This window comes from Nannospalax galili, unplaced genomic scaffold, assembly GCF_000622305.1.
Source record: "Nannospalax galili isolate Female #2095 unplaced genomic scaffold, S.galili_v1.0 scaffold305, whole genome shotgun sequence".
In the NCBI taxonomy this organism is placed as follows: domain Eukaryota; kingdom Metazoa; phylum Chordata; class Mammalia; order Rodentia; family Spalacidae; genus Nannospalax; species Nannospalax galili.
Genome location: NW_008356258.1, coordinates 3,832,315 through 3,852,372, shown reverse-complemented (window position 1 = coordinate 3,852,372; position 20,058 = coordinate 3,832,315). Strand labels below are relative to the sequence as shown.

General features: G+C 44.6%; 1 protein-coding gene across 3 annotated transcripts in view; it reads right to left on the bottom strand.

Moving 5' to 3' along the window:
• Trim2 (tripartite motif containing 2) overlaps window positions 1-20,058 on the bottom strand; it is a 128,226-nt gene that overhangs the window by 91,774 nt on the left and 16,394 nt on the right. Inside the window, exon 1 of one of the 3 annotated variants that reach the window (XM_008854272.2) lies at window positions 14,708-14,943. The exons of 1 other annotated variant lie outside the window; for it this stretch is intronic. The gene's annotated coding sequence lies outside the window, so the exon portion shown is untranslated. Of the gene's footprint in view, window positions 1-14,707; window positions 14,944-20,058 lie in introns of those variants that run through there. One more of the 3 variants, XM_008854273.2, reaches the window with a different exon arrangement.

The following is a 20,058-nucleotide window of genomic DNA, read 5'->3' as shown; positions in this document are numbered from 1 at the left end:
AGAAAAAATGTTCTCCAACTATTTTTTTTGTGTTATTTTTTTTTTTTTTTGTCTTTTTTGAGACAGCGTCTCCTTGTAGCCCCAGGTATCCTGGAACTCACTATGTAGACCAGGCTGGCCTCAAACTCACAAAGATCCACCTGCCTCTGCCTCCCAAGTGCTGGGTTTAAAGGCGTGTGCCACCACGCCTGGCAGTATGATTTTTTTTTTAATTGGTTGAAAAAATTCTTTAAAAATAATTCTACTGACCATATATATAACCTTCTATTGTTCTGACTTTGTGACCACCCACAAAAAGTACTGGCAAGTCACTTTTTTGGTTACCACTGGTATATTCTGGGTGACCTTGTTATCTCCAGTAAGGACATATGTGATCTTTCATAATTCATTACCTTTCCCCTCCATGAACTGCGCTTGAGTACAGGTTGGGAAATGTGCTGTGTAGGCCATGTGTCATGCCCTTTCAACTTTGGAGGTTAGTACCTATTGAAACATGTAAGCAACTGGGAAGTGGCAAAGCTTCCCCACAACTGTGTGCCAACTGACTGGCTGATCAGCTTGTTTCTGAGCGCTGCTTGGTGCGCACGCACACACACACACACACACACACACACACACACACACACACGCTACCCCTACCAGCTCCTTCACCCTCATGTTCCCTCAGGGGTCCAATGGAACAAGGGGAAGGGCAAATAAATAAGGTCCAGCTTTCTGGGCCCTTTTTCTTAGAGGAAAATGGTTTATTTTCATGTGGATTAAAGAATTAAAGAAACTGTGCTTTAGTCCAACTGGACCCAGCACTGGCCACTGTCACTCTTCACTATGACAGATCGTTCACTACAAACTCCAAGAGAGATGCTTTGAGTGACTGGAGAAGTCGTTCTGCTCTTTGAAGAAGAGATAATGCCAGACTCCAGTGTCTGTCAGACTATAGACCGTGGTAACACCATGATTTTGTTGCTTGATGCTGTATGTATGTAATAGCTTATCAGTATGTCTGGGTATTGACATTTTCACATCTCATGTACTTTGACCCTTAATTTTGTTTTATTAGTTTGCATACTCCAAAGCAACTAATACTCATACACATCAGACTAAGAGGCATACTTATTAGTCACAAAAGAAAACCGACAATCAATTAGTCAAAAATGGTTACCGAAGGCCTAGCACCATGTAGTTGTAACACGGTGCTACTGAAAAGTTAGGTGAAATATACCTAAACGTTAAAGGACAAGTTAGACTCTGTTCTCGCATAACCTGGTCTCCAAAAGTCAAACTAGAAGCAGAAATGAGCGAACCAGATCCAGCTGCTTCTCAGTCGCCTCAAACACTTTTGAGTGTTGACAAGCAGCTAATGTTCTAGATGCTGTGCGTTTGGAGATGTTTAAGACACAGTCCTTGGGCTGAGAATTTGCCATCCAAAACAAACATGTAAAGAAATTGATGAAGGACACACTTCTGTAAGGGAGAAGTCTGTAACAATTTCTATAGAGGGCAAAGGACGATTGAGGACAACTGCTTTGTTTGTTAGATGACGGGTGAGAGAGTTCTGGAATTGAAATGGCAGTAGCATCAGAGAGGTCTTTAGAGGGTTGTGGGACAAGTGAAAGTGAATGGGTGAAAAGTAGACAAAGTATTGGGTATTTCCACACAGAAAGGCCCAGCAGCAATAAGTGTTGGGGAATGAAGCAGGGTGCTGCCAGAGGGTGAACAGCTTACTTCTCTGTGGAATAAGGTGTAAAATGGGGACAAATGGGACAAAAGGCTGGAACACTAAATAGAAGCCATCCTGTGGGTGTTCTAACTGCCAGTGTGAGCCGGGCTCACAGACCAGAGAAAACCAAGGAGCACAAGACAGCGGCAGAGCACTGCGTTAAGAAGACACATCTGGTTGCAATTAACAGGATGAATTTCCTGAAATGAAGAAGGCTTAGACCCAGTCAGGAAATTATCACAACAGTCAGCTCATCTGTGCATTCATCACTGTGGTTTGCGTATCTCCACCAACACTCATGTTGAAATTTAATCCCCATTGTAAGGTTTTAAGAGATATGTCTAGGCAGACTCTATAAGAGGTGATTGGTTCATTCTGGATGAATGGATTTGAGGGGTAATAGGTTATCTTAGGAGTGACTTTGTTCTAAAGTGAGCGCTCTCTGGTTTCTTTTCTGTCTTGCCATTTGATGCCTTGTACTGCCTTGGGACTCAGGGCAGTCCTCACCAGCAAGAATGTGGTCAGTAGTTGGGGTCCCTTGACCTTGGACTCCTCAGCCTTCAGACCTGTGAAACATATATTTACTTTCTTTATAAATTCCCTAGTTTGTGGTATTCTGTTATAGCAACAATGAATAGATAGATTGAGCTACTCATCTTCAGGTAAACATTGTTTCGATCCTGTCCTGTATGTCAGGCAACTGCATAGTGAGAAAGCTTTGGATATTGTGGTGAGCAGCCCATGGAACCCACAGAGATGAGAGTCCAGGGAAATGAAGCTCTGATGGAGCTGAGGGTGGGGAGCCTTAGGAGAGTCTTGCAGGATGAGTAGAAGTTGGTCAGAGGAGGAAGAGGTAAACTGAGCTTTCCTAAAAATTAAAAATAGTGCTGGATATGGTAGTATATGCCTTTAATCCCATCATTCAAGAGGCCGAGGTAGAGGCAGGAAGATCTCTGTGAGTTCAAGGCCAGCCTGGTCTACATAGCAAATTCCAGGCCAGCTGGGGAGGTCCAGAAAGTAAAAACAAAGACAAAAACAAAATCACATAAAACAAACCGATCACTATACATCAAATAATGATCACAGCCATTTATCAAGTATGTAGTATGTACCAGGCACTGATTTTTTTTTTGTTTGCAGTGGAGTCTGCAAACTGGAGAATGAACCAAGACCTTGTACATGCTGTGTTCAACAACTGAGCTACATCTTCCATCCCAAACACTGTTCTATTTATTTGTTTGCTTGTTTGCTTGAGGCAGTGTCTTATGTATCCCAGGCCTGGCTTGGACTTACTATGTAGCAGAAGATGACCCTGAACTTCTGCTTCTCCTGCCTCTACGTCCTGACTGCTAGGATGACAGGCTACCATATCTGGTTTATAAAGTGCTAGGAATCAAACCCAGGGCTCTGTGTATGCTAGGTAAGCACTATAGAAACAGAACTACATGCCCAGTCCAGATACTGTTTGTTACACAACAATTCATTTAATTCTCATAATTCTATAAAGTGGGTTTTTAAAAAATTTTTATTATTTTTATTTTATGTGTATGCCTGTATTGCCTGCATGTAGGTAAGTGCATCTGTGCCGTGCAATGCCCGCAGAGGACAGAAGAGGCTGTTGGATCCCCTGGAACTGGAGTTACAGACAGTTCTTAGCTGCCATGTGGGTTCTGGGATTCAAACCTGGGTCTTCTGCAAGAACAGCCAGTGTTCTTAACCACGGAGCCACCTCTCTAGCCCCATAAAGTGGGCTTTTTCCACTTTATAGATGCACAGACCAACTTCAAGTGTTTCAAGCATCTCCTTTTCAGAGTCACACAACTATTGACTAATGTTCAAGGAAATTAAACCTAAATGTTTCTGACTTAAAAACAAATTTGTACTGATCCCTGAAGGACAAGTACGAGTCATCCAGCTAACACGAAGGGGAAGAAGCATTCTAGGTCCATGACACCTGGAGGAATGTGTGTTACTGCAGTGAAGGCAACAGGGGCTGTTTAGAATGACCAGAGCGTGAAGTCCAAGGCTGCGGCAGAAGGTGGCTGTGTACTTTAACATAAAAGGTATGAGCTCTCCAAAGGCTTATAAACAGGAGAGATTGAAAGGGACAGACACTGAAGCAGAAGGAGCGACCAGAAAAGACTGGAGGTAGAGTTTCAGTAATTCAGTGAGTGGTGATGGTGACCAGGCTTAGAACACTGCTCCTAGAGAATCAGGATGTGGCTCAGGTAGCCTGAAGCCTAATGGGGGTCTGTGTGTTTGGTGGTAGGACAATTTTTATTTACTTATCTATTTATTTTTATTTTTATGTGTATGAGTGTTTTGTATGCATATATATGAGTGTACCTGTGTGAGCAAAACCCACAGAGGCCGGAGGAGGGCATTGGATCCCCTGGAACTGGAGTTACAGATGGTTGTTAGCCCCCTGCCCCGGGAGGGGGGGGGGTCTGGGAACCAAACTTGGGGCCTCTGCAAGAGCAGCCAGTGCTCTTAACTGCTGAGCCTTCTCTCCAGGCCCTACTTATTCCATTTTTAAAAAAACAGACTGGGCGGCCAACTTACAAACTTGATTCACAACCCACCCATAAAAGCGACAGCTTGAGAACTGCTGTCTAATGCCCATCTACCTCCCACCTCTGAATCTGAGCGATCATGGTGGGTGTGCAAAGATGAGGGGAGGTGCAACTGACATCACAGATGCCAATGCAAAGCGAAAACTTGGCTTCTGACTAGTTAATGTCTTCAATTCAACCTGATGAGAATTGAATCTCTTCTGCCAAATCATGCCTGGAGGACAGGTCTGTGGGAGCTAGCTCCTCAGTGCTGAGTCATTTATGGCTGGCACGTGTATTTATGGGGATTGAAGCCATTTTTGCTGCCAATTATTCCCACTGTATGGTATAGGAAGAGAGGCAGGTACATATAACTTTGGAGAATTTTTAAGTTGTTAGCTCTAAAATTGCCATGGTGTTACAAGGCAGTAGGATTTGGGCTTGCAGCCCACAGCAAGCCTTAGCTCTGTCCTTGTGTATTCTCTAATGTAATCCCAGCAGATGGCAAGTGCAATAGGAAGTACTATCTCTGAGTTGGAAGTTATGGACTGCGACCTCAACATCTTTGTCAGGAGATGGCCCTGCTAGCAGGACTTTAGGAATTCATCCCTAAAATATGTGTGCATTCACCTATCCTTCTGTTCCACAGGAAGAGGGGACACGCTGCTACTCATCAAAATGACTCTTTCTGGTGCTGGAGAGGTGGCTCAGTGGTTAAGAGCACTGGCTGCTCTTGCAGAGGAGTCGAATTCAGTACTCAGCACCGACATGGCAGCTAACAACCCTCCATAACACCCTCTTCTGGCCTCCACAGGCATTATACAACACAGGTGCACTTACATACATGCAGGCAAAACACTCATACAAATAAATAAATAAATAAATAAATAAATAAATAAATAAATAAATAAATAGACTCCTTCCGAGTGGCACACCTGCCTCCTGGTAACCCCTCCATAGTCTCTGATGGTTAATGTTGGTTATCAACTTGGCTGGATTGAGACTCCCAGGAAACTGGTAAAGTTCACTTCTGGTTATGTCTGTGAGGGTGTTTCCAGAGAAGATTGGCGAGTGGGTCAGCAAACTGAGAGGAGACCTGTGCCAGAGGTGGGCAGCAGCATCTACTAGGCTGGGGGCTCCCACAGAACAAAATGTAGAAGGGTGCATGAAGGCTTGCGCACTACCAGCTCTTCCTGAATGGGCATGGCTTTGCTCCTTCTATGGCCCGTGGACCTCAAATTGCAGATGCTTCAGCCTTTCAATGCAGACTCATACCAACAACTCCTGATGGGACTTCCAGGCCTTCAGTCTGACCGAGGCTGCCTTATTGGTCCCTCTGTTCTGAGGTTTCCAGCTCCTTGGACTCAGAACCTTCTGGTTTCCTTAGTTCTTTGTCCTGCACATAGCCATTGTGTGACAATCCAGGCTTTGATACTGTGAGTCAATCTAATAAACCCCCTTTTATAGGAAAAAAATCACAGCTTTCAAATAAAAGCATCCGGTCCCTTTTCTTAATCTCGCCACCCTGTGATTACCATTCCTTCTTTTCCCTGGTACTTGGGCTCCCCACTGTCCTCTCAGTAGCTAAAATGAGACTTCTCCCGGCAGGCCCTGGTTGATTTCCAGTCTGTTCTCACGCTTTCCCATTGATCCTGGCATAAAAACTTCCACTGAAAACTCTTTTCTTCAGAATTGGAAGTAGAGAACACTGCTTCTCGACTTCTTTAAATGCTTCTCAGCCTGGTTTTTGGCAATTTTCTAAATCTGGAAAACTGCCAGAGTATTGAGCTGGTGACTCTGCAGCTACATTCCGACTCTTAGAAAGCCCATCCACTCCAGGGATTAAAGGACTGTTGGCTTGCATCTAAATGCCAAATCCATGTCAGAAGGTGGACAGCTGGCCAGCAACCCTCTCCACGTGCCTCTGTCATGCCTCAAATCCAGCACATGTGGTCCTGGGGCTGGTTTGTCTGCCTTTGCCAGCTGCAGTCACTGGTATGGATGCTCTCTCCATGGGCGTCATCCCCAGCTACAAACCCTGAAAACAGGGGCACTGGCCCTAGAAGCCAACCTGTGCCACACTCAAAACACACCATCACTCTCACCACCCCTTAAGGCCTTTAATCTCAGCACCTGGGAGACAGAAACAGGAAGAACCCTGTGAGATCAAGTCCAGCCTGGACTATATAGCAATTGAGTTCCAGGCCAGCTGAGGCTTAGAGACCTTGTCTGAAAAAACAAAAACAAAAACAAAACAAAATAAAAAGACTGAAGGTTAACCATGAAGTACTAACCGTGCCTGTTGCCTGTAAAGTCTCAAGAGCTTGTCCCAGGAGCTCTTCAGACCAAGGCAGAGCAGCGGGCCTTACTGCCAGTTTCAAATAAGACAAACTTCAGCAGTACACGGAATCCGTATGTTTGGTAAATATTTACAGTCTGAAACTACCAAACTTTCCTTATAAAGACTGCCATATAGTTTGAAGTTGAATGTTTTATTTTAAAGTGAATGTGAACTTTTCGGGGACATATTTTGAGGCAGAGTCTCATGTAGACCAGGATAAGTCTCAAACTCGTTACATAGAAAAGGATGTTCTTGGACTCCTAATCCTTCTGCCTCCATCTCTCAGCTGATTTTTTTTCCTCTTACACCTTGGTATTTGTTCCTCAATTTTTAGATTATGGTTATTAATTTTGAATGAACTAAGTGATGATTCTGAAGTTGTGGATGCTGAACACAGTATGTGTGTTAAGACTCCAGCTACTGTCCCAGTCACTGTGTGTAAACTCACAAAGCTGGGCCCTGGGTGGTCTCAAGGGATACAGGCAGAAGGTATGAGTGTCTTTTCTACCTCCCTTGTCTGCCTATGAACTCCTGTCCCCTTTGATCAGCCATCATCAGAAACTAGCTGAATGGCTGCATAAGGAAGGCTGAAACCTGAACTGACCCTACACAGAAGATCTAGTACACACTGGTAAATGCAGTTACCAAGGGACTTGAGGAAGAGCAAATGGTTAGGGAAAACATCTAGGAAAAACATTCTACTAGTTCTATCTAGACTGGGGTTTAGGCCGGAACATCCTGTCTGAGATAAACCCCAAACATGCCAAGAATATTTTGTACCACATTACAAATGCAAATCGGCTCCCATACAGATGGAATTCTCAAGTTTCAATTTCATAACCCCATAAATCTGTCTTCTTCCATAACAGAAAGTGCCTTAACTATCAGAAGCAAATGCTTAATAATTTCCTATTCTGGATGTTTAAAGACTCTTTACGAAGTAATATGAGGGGGAGGGACTGGGGTGTATAGAGTTCACACTAGCATGTGTAAGGTCCTTGGTTCAATGCTGGACATTGAAAAAAAAAAAGAAAGAAGTGTAGGGAGTGGGAGGGGAGAAAAAGAAGAGGAAGAAAGAAAGAAGGCATTGTGAATGTGACCCGAATAGATGTTTATTGAAAAATCAGGGCTGAACATGGTGGCACACGCCTTTAATCCCAGCCCTCGGGAGGCAGAGGCAGGTGGAGAGGCAGGTGGATCTTTGTGTGTTCAAGGCCAGCCTGGTCTACATAGTGAGTTTCAGACCAGCTGGGGCTATAGGGAGACCCTATCTCAAAAAGACAAAAAGAAAGAAAAGTCAGACCCTTTCTTTAAGCAAAACAATTGATATGAATTGTTATGTGAATTGGGGTGCACCTCAGTTGGCAAGGTGTTTACCTAGCACTAACAAAGCTCTGGATTCTGGGTTCAGTCTCAGGCACCACATAAAACCAAGTGTGCAAACCTGTGATCCAATACTCCGGAAGTAGAGGTAGGAGAATTAGAAGCTCAAAGTAACCCCAGTTACTTAGGGAATTTGAGGTCAGCCTGGACTACATAAGATCCTGTCTCAAAATAAACCAAAAGCAAGAAGACATATTTTTTGTGCTAAGCAAACATCAGAGCATAGATCACAAGAAAAAGTAGCCCTTTGTATAGGGCCCCACATGCCCTTGTTCCCAGTTCTTTCCTTTCCAGGAGCCTAGGGGTTTTTTGTCTCTCTCTCTCTCTCTCTCTCTCTCTCTCTCTCTCTCTCTCTTCTTTTGATGTAGGATGAACCCAGGGCCTGGCACATGCTAAGCTCTTGCTGGATCACTGAGCCACACTCTAGGCCCTACCAGATCTTTTCAAGCTGTTTTGGTGTTTGGCAGCTCAGAATGGGGTTTAGCCTTTAAGCAGGGATTACTTTGTACTTTAGGCTTCTGGATTGAGAGTTGGAGGGAGTGGGGGCCAAGAGATGAAGGAAACTCCAAGGGTAATTGAAACTTGATAGCAGGGAATAAGAAAAAACAGAAAAGGTTTGCATTGGCCTTGGCTCATCCCTCTCTTGAGCAAATGACGTTCTGTCACTTCATTGTACCGCTAGTGCATGCTAGCCTCATGACTGGAGCCAAAGAGACCATTTATCATCTCAGCTCATTTATGCTACAGAGTGTGCCACACAGATGGCTAAGGCATTGTTCTTATCAAGGGGAAATAGCTTTGGAAGGGAGAATTTTAATAGTAGCAGGGATCTGGAGACCACATTCTGCAAATTTGATTTCATTAATTTGGTTTTGATCCCTGGGCTCCTTATTGGCAAAACTGGACAACAAAGGCATCCAGTTTTTGCCATTTCCACAGCAGTGGTGATGCTAACATCCCCATTACCCAGTATGGAGCTGCATAAGCCAACTGTAGTCTTATAGGCTGCCATGCTTAATCTTTATCGCTGGAGCTCTCTTTGTCCTACAGTCACAACTGTACCCTAAAGCTACTTAGGACTGCACACCTCACCATTCTTACAGGCCTACATAGAGTACAGTGGCTGGGGACTTATGACCCAGAGAGCTCAGGAGGTGCTAAGTATATAGGTAGGATCTGAGTGAGAAAATGGGGTGATTGGATGACTCAAAGTTGAAAGGAGTGGAAGGAGGTGTCAAGATTTATGGGTGGTAAGCAGCTTCAGCCCATTTGAGTGCCCTTCTATCCACTTTCTTAAGAAAGCTTGTCCTTGGCCATGCCAAGTAAGGAGGTACCCAAAGTACGTATTTACATTGCATGAGCAATTCACTTTTACAATTTCCGTCTTTGACTAACATGGTCATTATTTTGCCTTCCACAGAGTTTAATACATTGGGCAAACAGAAGCAGGGTTGGACATGTACTGCACAATCAAGGCGAATCAGCTCCTCAGTTCTGCAAAGAAATAATTTACATAGCCAAACCAAGGAGATCACTATGTGCCTAGTCAGCCTCCTACTGCAAAGGCAAATTGTACTGCCAATTATGAGTTATAAGAGAGGGAGCAGACGTGACCCCAAGCCTTTCTTCTTAGTGTCCTGCGAGTTCTTGCCCTTCCCTTCTCCTCACTGCCCAGGCTCCTAGTTTGCGCTTTTAATTCCCAGCAGAATCATAACTGAGGCAGACTGCCTGGCTAAAAAGATAGACTCACACTCTCTATTGTGCCCAGGTGCCAATGACATACAGGGATGCTAACAAGATGCAAATCCTGCTCAATGTGGCTAAAGTCTTTTTCATTCTTAAGCAAAGGCCCAGCAGAAATATTCTATTCAATGGCTTCATAATATGTTTTCAGACCATTGTGGAATGTGCAACACTAATTGAAATAAATTGCATGTAGTCATGAGAAAGAGACAGTCTTTGTTTAGTCTGAGAAGTTATTTTTATGATTACAGGGGCCTGATATCACCCTCTCAATTAATGCAAAGCTCAGGAGTGTCTATCATTAACCCTCCAGCAACGTTCCTATTATGGGTCATTTTGTAGCTACCCACGCAATGCACAGCCACTGGGAAACTGGCTGGGATTTGTAGAAGGATCCTTGTGGGAGCAAAGCTGTTCACAATAGAAGTCTTGGAAGTAAGCTGCAAATACCACTTCACTCTGGCCATATGTAAAGAGCCAAGAAGACAACTTTTACCACCTTTTACCATCTCTGTTCCAGGGACCATCTGGATTCTCTCAGGCATTGTTTAAACCTGAACCACCAAAGAGGTTCCTATCACATGATTTCCAAATTTCAGAAAGACTTCTGTTGTTTTGTTTTTTGCAACATGGTCTCTCCCATGTAGCCCAGGCTGGCCTCAAACTTTCAGTACCTCTGCCTCAGCCACCTAACTGCTGGGATTACAGGGGTGCACCGTCACCCCCAGCTGGAGGAAAGAAGTACATAAATAGGCGGAAGAAGTAGGTTTAGTGGTAAGTGCTCTAAAGGTACGACCAATGCTTGAACAATTCCTTCAAGGCTTGTACTCTCCTATCTGCACTGTGGTATATATAGGATTTCCAGATCCTAAAGCAGGGGCTTGAAATATGATATTTGCTTCATAAATCTTTGTTGACTGACAGGATAGGATAGAGGCTTGAGAGATGCCTTTACTTCCTTCTACCTGATTGGGTAGAACAATCTAAAAATTTATAGGGGCTTAGGGGCATAGCTCAGTGGTAGATTATATGGTTAGCATGTGTGAGGCCCTAGGCTCCAGACAAAACAAAACTTTGTTCTAATTTTTCCACATTTTTTTCCTTCATCTTGGATTACTCTTTTCAGAAGCCTAAATCTGAAACTTTCCATATTGTTTGGTCTTCAAAGTTATCAGCCTTGCAAAACAGCAGTAAGACTCCTACAAGGCTGATGTGATCCTAAAGGGAGATAAACAGGTTGGAAAGACTGCATGCTTCTCTTGATATTTTAGATAAAATTGATGACTGCATTTAAAGGGAGGGAAAGGATATCCCTAGAAGAGCAGACATTCTAAAACCTGGAAAACATTCACACACTGAGGAGACAGTGATTTTAAAAGCTAATTACTTCCCAGGGCTCCAGCTCCAACTGCTTCCAGCATCCTCTGAAAACTGCTCCCAGAAGCTGGATCCAGAAATCAGCAGGTCTCAGGTGGATTCATGCACTGCAGTTAGGCAAAGGAACCCTGTACCCACAGCTCCCATTCACACATTTCTAAACTGCCATAAGCTAACAGCAATGCTGACAGGTACAGTGTTTTAGTTTGATTCAAGGGCACAAGAAGAAAACTTTTTTTTCTTCTGATGCTGGGATGAAACCCAGGGCCTTGTGCATGCCAGGGGGCAGCCACTATACTCCACATCCCCAGCCCCAAAGACACATTCTAATCTTCCAGGGCCAGCCCTTCTGCATAAACGAATTTCATGTAGACATACAGCACATTATATAAAAGGAAAACAGAAAAATTCTAGAGAGGGGATATTTTTGTTCAAGGACTAAGGCAGGATGCAGATTTTTTTAAAAAATCATAGTTTTACATAGGAAGTAACCATTATGAAGAAAATGTAGTATCTGCCACAAGCTCTGAAGCTGAGGTTGAATTTCCACCAGACCCACAGATGGCATGAAAGCTGAGTGGCTTGGCATCACCACATTTATCCCTTTGATCTTCTATTTATTTCAAGAACTGCAGTTGTCAATACTTTTAATCCTCAGATCAAATGCTACCCACACCAAGAGACCTACCATTGTTTTTCAGAGAAAGCATTCCTACAGATAACTTGTAGAAAGGTTTTTTGTTGTTTGTTTTGCTTTTTTGTCTTTTTGAGACAGGGTCTCCCTGTAGCCCCAGCTGTCCTGGAACTCATTATGTAGACCAGGCTGGCCTTGAACTCACAGGGATCCGCCTGCCTCTGCCTCCCAAGTGCTGGCTAGAAAGAAAGTTTTTTTTTTAGACTTGATAATTCACCATTCTGTCTTAAATTCTAATACAAAAGAGCATAAGAAATACAGTAATTTCTTGATATCTGTGAGGGTTGTTTCAAGGGCATCTCTACCTCTTAAGACAGCGTTCTATTTACATATACCTCTGCACATCCCCTGTCCTTTTTAAATCATGTCAGAGTACTTGTAATGCCGAATTCATTGTTCATTCACGCAACAGCTGCTATGTTGCATTGTTTAGGAAGTAATGAGAAGGAAGATGGGGGAAGGGTACACTTGTTCAGTACATACACACTACTGTGATAGGCCTGACTAAATAATGCATGTCAGGAACAAGCTAACATCTTCAGCTGACTGAATCTCAGGTGAGGGAGCCTTGGATACAGGAAGCTAACCATGGTATGGGTGACAGTTGATAGGGCCTCAGTCTCAGAAAGGCATCTCAAGCAGACACTCTGGAGTGATTTTTCTCAGGAAAACCCTCATTGTTCCAGTCTTCATTATTAGCAGCTGTATGAAAAGCATTTCTGTAATACCTGCCAGCATAACCTCCTAGTGTATGAATAAATCAAGCTAACACTTCTTTTACATAGTCATAATCTAAGATACAGTGGATGTAAACTAAGCATTTTTAGCAGTGGTGAAGAAAGGAGAATGTTCTGATGTTACTTCTCTAGGGTTTCAGGATTCCAGGGTTTCATTTTCAAAGCTTCCTTGAGGGTTGCTACTATTACTCAGTTGGGTTATCTCCACTGAATGGGAAAAACTCTCACTGTGCAGAATTTAGAGAGTAGTAAATTACTGTAACTTAGAGACGATCACACAAATAGATCACTCTTGACCCAGAAAGTAACTAGCTAGCCTCTTTCTGGAGATTCAGTGGACAGAAAGTCAAAGGGTAGAATTTAACCTAAGAAAAGGTTAGAGCATGAGATGTTAATTACTAGACTTTCTAACCCATTTATATTTAGTATCTTATAAGAAGTCCCTTCCACTTATACTTTGGTATGAAGTATAAATAACAAGCTCACCAGATAATCAGGAGCCCATATAAGTCAACGTTAAAATGATGATGTTAGGAATAATTCAAGATATGGATGCCACATTTATTGATAGATACAGTATAATTTCCAGTGGGGGATTTATTACACATAGAGTGTTCTAAGAAAATAAAGACAAGGATTGGGAAAATGTTCTCAGAAAATACTGATAAGGGAAATTTTTATTTAAAAAAACCTTGATAATGAAAGGAGATGGTATCTTAGATACCAAAATCCAAAATCAGGCCATGGAAGGTGACCTATTTGGGATTCTACGGAAGAAAAGGGAGGAGGTAGAAAAAGGGAGAAAACACAGAGCCACTGAGGTCTGGGGTGAACCTTCTGTACTTCATCCTGAGTGGAGAAGGCCCTGCCCAGCTCATTCATATTTACTCAAGGGGGAAGGGAGGCAGAATCGTTTTAAGTGATCCTTAATCGTTATACGAACAGGATGGAAATGTAATATGTGTCATAAAAAATTTCATGAAGCACTTTGCGCCTTTAGTTAAGGCTGTGGTAGGCCAAGAACTCTGAATCAGCTATGCTCCTTTGTTTCTTGGAGTTGAACTGCAGGTACTAGTTGTGCCAAGGATGAAATCAAGTGGAAATCTGAGACTAGAGGTCAAGTACAATCCAGCACAATAACTCCTCCCATTCCCTGAAAAAGGAATCTGGAAATACAAGTTGTCCTGAGGTAAGCCTATATATTCTAAAACTACAGATGTAAATTTTAAGGTCCATTTTAGAAGAAGATGGGTAAACAAATTTTGTGGGGGGAAAAAAAGGCGAAGATGTAAATGCTGTCGCCAAGAACAGGCTCTGGGGCACATCCTAGGGACTAGCCTAATCCTGAGATGCCTGGAACTCTAAATGCTCTAAAATGAACTGTTTTGAAAGCATTTAGGGACTGAGGCAGCAGCTCAGTGGTAGAGTGCTTGCCTAGTATGGAGGCCCTGGGTTTGATCCCCAGCCCCCAAATAGACAAATACAGGTGAAAATAAAAAGCATTTCAATACAAATGTGTTTGTCTCCTAAATCAAAGGGAGTAAAGGTGTGTAGAAAAGGCGGCAGTTGCTCCCTGGGACTGGATTACTGGTGGGACCGATCTGGGGTGTATCTGACTGGAATGTTTTGGGTTGAGCTTCCTCCCCACCCTTTCTCTTTTATCAGTAGCATGCAGTTTTTGACGCGCATCAATAAAAAAATAAGAGCACTGCAAATCCCAAAAGGCAACGTCTTCCTCCTCTAATAAACCAGACATGTATCATGCGCGTGGCCAGAGGGCAAACATGAAAACTAATAAGAAAGAAATCTAGCTGAGTAGTCCCTTTTCAGAAAATAAATGCTCTTCGGAAATGAAAAGGGGGGGTGTGTGGAAGCGTGTCTTTTCAAAATCAATACAGCTACTGCCTTCAGATTGCAGAGTATCTTTCTTCTCCAGTGCAAAACGACTTTACGAGCCTTCCTCCGAAGCTTCCTGCCCACTTCGGGGAGCACCGCAAAGGCAAAGCAAAGTCAAGGCTGGGCCCTCGGCAGCCCGCGATCTCCCTGCAACGCGGCCGGGCTCGGGCAGCCCGGGTGCCCGCCGCCCCGGGCCCCCGCAGCCATTATCCGGAAACCCACTGGGCAGCTCCGCCCGCCTCCACCCGCAGCCCGCGCGCCACTTACTGCGACTCGACTCGGATGCTGCTCCGCGCAGGGCAGGCGCTCGGGGTCGCCCGCGCCTAGTCCCCGGCCCGCCCAGCGAGCTGCGACCTCAGGTAGAGGCTGCAAACCCTGGCGGCTGCACCCACGCCTCCCGGCCCCGCGGTCCAGCCGCGAAGTTATCTCAAGGTCAAACTGCTCCGAAGCCGGACGCGATCCGGGAAGCCAGCCTCCCCGCCGTCCTCGCCTGGGCCTTCCCTCGGTGGCGTCGGGTCCAGACTGCTAACTTCTCGGTCATTTCCATCCTGTGCTCAGTCCCAGAGCGGTGAGACATCTGTTTTCCATAAACCTCGCAGCAGAGGCAAATCCCGGATTAGATGATGCCCTGGTCTCGCTGTGCTGACAGAGCCCACACGCGGCTAATCCCGGTACAAAGAGCCCCGAACACACGCAAGTTGGTGCGGGATTCCGGAACGACTTGGCAGTGCAATGACTAAGGCGCTCACAGCCGGCCAGCCTCCCGGATGCGTCAATCCGGGACTGCCTCTGTTTTCAGGTCCACTGCGGAAAACTCATCCTCCTCCTCCTCCCCAGTCGTGTAAACACTAGCGTGAGCAGCGCTGCCCCTGCAGGGGAAGTGACTTCAGTTGGATGGGGCTGAGAGCCAAACAGAGCTGGCCTCCATCACCGGCCGGAGCACCATTAAAAGCAAACACGACTACAGCGAGATGGAGGGGAAAATCACAGCGTTTGCTTTAATTCCAAATGAGTCAACTATGACAGAATCAGCACTGAAAACCGATGAGGTAGTACTGTCTCCGGGGACTGTGTTTTTCACTCTGTGAAATAGCTTGGTCAAAATCGTTCCCTTCTTCCTCCTTCCCGGCCTCACTTTGAGTGCATGGGGAGCGTGAAGTCGCTACACTTCGGAGCCTTACAGTCTACTGCAGGCTATGCCAGGCAGACTACCATCTCACACACAGCCCTGGAAAATTTCCGTAATAGAAATGTATGGCGAGGGGGATGTGGGAGGACAGAAACCAGCTTTCAATCGTGGGGGAATCCAAGGAAGGTTCCCAGAGGCGGTTACAGTTTGGACCGCACCCCGCCCCCCAAGAGAGGCCCAGCAAGAGTTGATCTGAATGTGGTTGGGAGGTGGGGTGGAGGAGCAGAAGCAATAGGATACATGTGTTATGGTGAGTGGCATGAAGACAGATCACCAGTTTTTGGCTCTAAGCTGGAAGTTGGGGAGACCCTCCAAGGGATTTCAAGTAGGCAACTGATAATTAGATCTGCACTGCAAGGTCTGATGCCTAGCACAGGGAGGGCAGTAAATAGATAAAAGCATCTTAACCCATCATCTAGGTTTATGCCTTGGGCAGGAGGGTAGCTAGATGAACCATTCATTCACCAACAGAGGAAAATGTGACCCAGAGAAGAAGCAAGCTTACAGAAGTTGAATGTGATCACTAGTGCACACCAGTCACATTGATTTATAAGGTATTTGTGACCTTCTGGCCAAGCAATACAGATTAGAAAGGCGTGTGATTAGAATTGGAAGGTAAATGCAGAGTAAAGAAAAATGCACTGTATTGGTTTGTTACAGCTGCTAAAACAAAGTACCAGGAGCTCAGCAGCTTAAACAGCAGAAATGTATTGCCTTGTGGTGGTTCTGGAGCTCGAAGTCTGAGGTCAGCAAGATGGGAGAGCCTTGTTCCTGCTCTAGCCTCTCTCGTGGCTGCTTCTAGTGCCTTGGTGTGCTGCATAGCTTTAGTGATCAGCTTGCCACACCTGGGTAGAGCGAGCCCCAATTAGAAAGTTTCCTCCATTGGACTGGCCTGTGGCCATGTCTGTGGGGTATTTTCTTGATTTTTGAGTGATGTGGGAGGGTCCAGCCCACTGTGGGCAGTGTCACCCTTAGGCAGGTTGTTCTATATTGTGTAAAAAAGCAGGCTGAATATGGCCCAGTAGAGCAAGCCAGTTAGCAGCATTCCTTCCTGGCCTGTACTCTGGCTCCTCCCTCCAGGTTCCTGCCTTGAGTTCCTATCATGGGCTCCCTGATGAACTGTGACCTGGGAGAAGTAAGCCAAACAAACCCTTTCTTCTTCAAGTTGGTATTGGTCAGAGTGTATTATCACAGCAATTGAAAGCAAACTAGAACATTTGGCTTATGCCAATGGAGCTTTGAACTTCCCCTGACCCTTTCTCTATGGGTGTCATGGACCAGACTTTCCCTTTTTTAATGTAGACCAGGCTGGCCTCAAACTCATAGAGATCTACATGATTCTGTCTCCTGAGTGCTGGAATTAAAGAAACGTGCCACCATGCCTGGCCAATTCAGGTATTTTTTTAATTTTTTAAAAACTTATTTAGTATTTTTTTATTTTATGTGTATGAGTATGTCGCCTTCAGGTATGTAAGTGCAACTTTGTTGTGCAATGCCTGTGGAGGTCAGAAGAGGCTGTCAGATCCCCTGGAGCTGGAGTTACAGACAATTGTTAGCTGCCATGTGGGTACTGGGATTCCAACCCAGGTCTTCTGCAAGAACAGTCACTGTTCTTAACTGCTGAGCCATCTCTCCAGTGCCCCCCCTTTTAAAAAAATATTTTATTCATATTTGCCCTTTCTATAGACTCCAGTCGTATGAGAGGAGGGGCCCACCATACTCCAGTATTACAGTACTTAACTATTTGCATTTGTCCTTATGTGCTAGTCAGCTTTCTTTCACAGTGACAAATACTAAAATAACTTATAAGAAGGAAAAGTTTATTTTGGCTCACAGAGCAAAGGTCTCCATCTGTGATAGCTTGGCTGCTGTTGCTTTGGGTGAGACATGATGGCTTGGGCAGGTGGCCAAGAAGACCTGTTTACCTCCATGGCAACTAGGGAACTAGGAGAAAGACACAGAGAGGGATGTTCGTAGTGACCTAACTTCTTTCTACTGGCCCCACCTTCCAAAAGGTCTCTCAACCCATCATAGTACCATAGGCTAGGGGCCTCCGAGATGTCCAAAATCCACAGTAGCACCTTATTCCTATCTTGTGTTTGGAAATCACCTTTCCATATAAGGTCACATTCTGAGGTATGGGAATTAGATTTCAACATAGGAATTTAGGAAAAGCATTTAGTTTACAAGAGTCACACGATATGAGCTGAGTTAGACAGTGCTAAGGGAGGGAGGAGAAAATCCACTTTAAGTGAGCAGATGATGGCACTATGGATGGAAACAGAGAGAGAATAGGAAAGTAAAGGGCTGGTCCACAAACAAGGAAGTGAAATACCTCGGATAGGAGTGAACACCTTGCTCAACACTTAAAATGCCAGGAGGCAAGAAAAAGCTAAAAATCACCCATCACCTTTAGCTATGTGATTGTTGAACAAAATGATCAGAATCACTAATGAACATCTAGGACTGTAAAACCATCAGGCCAACATAGTGACTCAGAGGGTAAAGACACTTGCTGCCAAGCCTGGTAACCTGAGTTATATATTCTGGTCATACATGGTGGAAGGAGAGACCTGACTCCCACAAGTTGTCCTCTAACCTCCACACAAATACATGCACCTACACACATATACACCAAGTAAGTAGACAAACAAACAAATACAAAACTACTGTCTGGGTCAAGCCATTAAGGGAATGAGCAGTTTCTCAGATTCTTGCTACTAGGGCTTGGAAGTGGCAATCATTGGCTATATACCATACTGTATCCCAGGAGCCTGGTTCCTCCAAGGGGCGGGGCCTGCTGCGGAGAATTGACTGAGGAGCATTAGCCATGGAGGGAGGGGTTTCTGGGTGCCATCTTGGGACAGGAGCCAACTGGAGCATGGTGGCCGAGCACCTGAGAATGAATGGCCCGTCATTTACCAACCTGGGGCAAGACTATGGGCCCACGAGGCATAGACGAAAGCTAGCAATGACCATGGGTGGGCCATGGGAGTGATCTGGAATGGTGGGCTCACTATCTGAAATGGTGGGCTCTGAGCTGTGGCACCGGGTGCTTGTTTCTTTGTAAGTCACTCCCCCCCAAGGGCATAAATAATAATAAATTCACATAAAAATATGTCATATGGTTTGTCTGATAGGGCAAGAGACCCTGAGAGAACTTGGGCGACAAAATTGGCATAGTTGGCAGGATGAAGGTGCTAAAAATGACAAACCATGGAAGTTTTGAAAAAGCTAGAGAGCTGACGGCAGTGCTGATATGGTTTTTACAATGGGTTATAAAATATGTAACTAAAAAGGGGCCGACCATGCAGAAGCATGGGCCACAGCTCTGTTGTAAATGTGGGGGTATGTTGTGGGTATGTGGAGATTTGTTAAAGGTTATCCAGATGCTAGAAAATCTTTTACTGGATCTGGACACAGAGTGCCTAGAGAGGAGATGTGGCCTCTTTGCATAATAAGAGGTGTGCCCCAGGCAGGGGAAGCTGAAAAGGCTGCAGAGGTCCTGGCAGATCCAGTTGTAGAGCTTGAGAGAGAAAAAAACGGGACACCTTAACTTGTGTAAGGTCCAAGGACTCAGAGGAAAAGACAGATAATAGTAAAAAAGAAGATGACCTAAAAATAAAAGTAGCTAAAGCTGCCCCTCAGATTCAACTGTTGATACAAAAAGGAAAAAAAAGCTAACTGCTGTAGCTAGGAAAGACTCCACGCTGGAACTGTTAAAACTAGGAAAAACTTACAAGCAAGCAGAGAGCCCCTAGTCATGTGGCTTGAAAGAGTATGTATGGGACATGGGAGCAAATGTTGTCAGTCTAAGTCCTTCAGAAGCTTCACAGCTGAGTTATATAACCACCCATCCATCTTTGTGATATAGGCTGCTCAACCCAGGCCAATGCAGGGGGGGAGCAGTCCTTAATGGGATGGCTGGTTAAAGGCATTAAAGATACATGGTCGTCACCAAGGGAGACTAACATGATTAACAGAGTCTGGAGGGGCAGGCATTACTGAGAGAACTAGGTATGAGAAAAGCAATATATGATGTCCAGTTCACTGGGCCAGATAAGACCGTGTTCACCAGAGATATGAAGGAAAGCTTAATTCAACTGGTACCTTGAGAATGGTATGGGGCTTTAATGGTTTTACTAATCCCTTTAATGGGACAGGATCTTTGTAAAGTGAGACAGGCTTTGGCAAATCTAAATGATTGTGATCAGCATGTAAAACGTGTCTGTAGAATAACAGAACAACCTATAAGAGATATAAAAAAGACCAGACAAAAGAAATGGTCCACTTGGGTTACTCAAAGACAAATATGGTAAGACTTATGTCGAGCCCAAATTCCCAGAGAAAAAATTAATAGAAAACCAAATTCGGTACTAAGGCATTTCTGGAAGGCTTTAAAACCAGAAGAACAGTTTACAAAAGACAT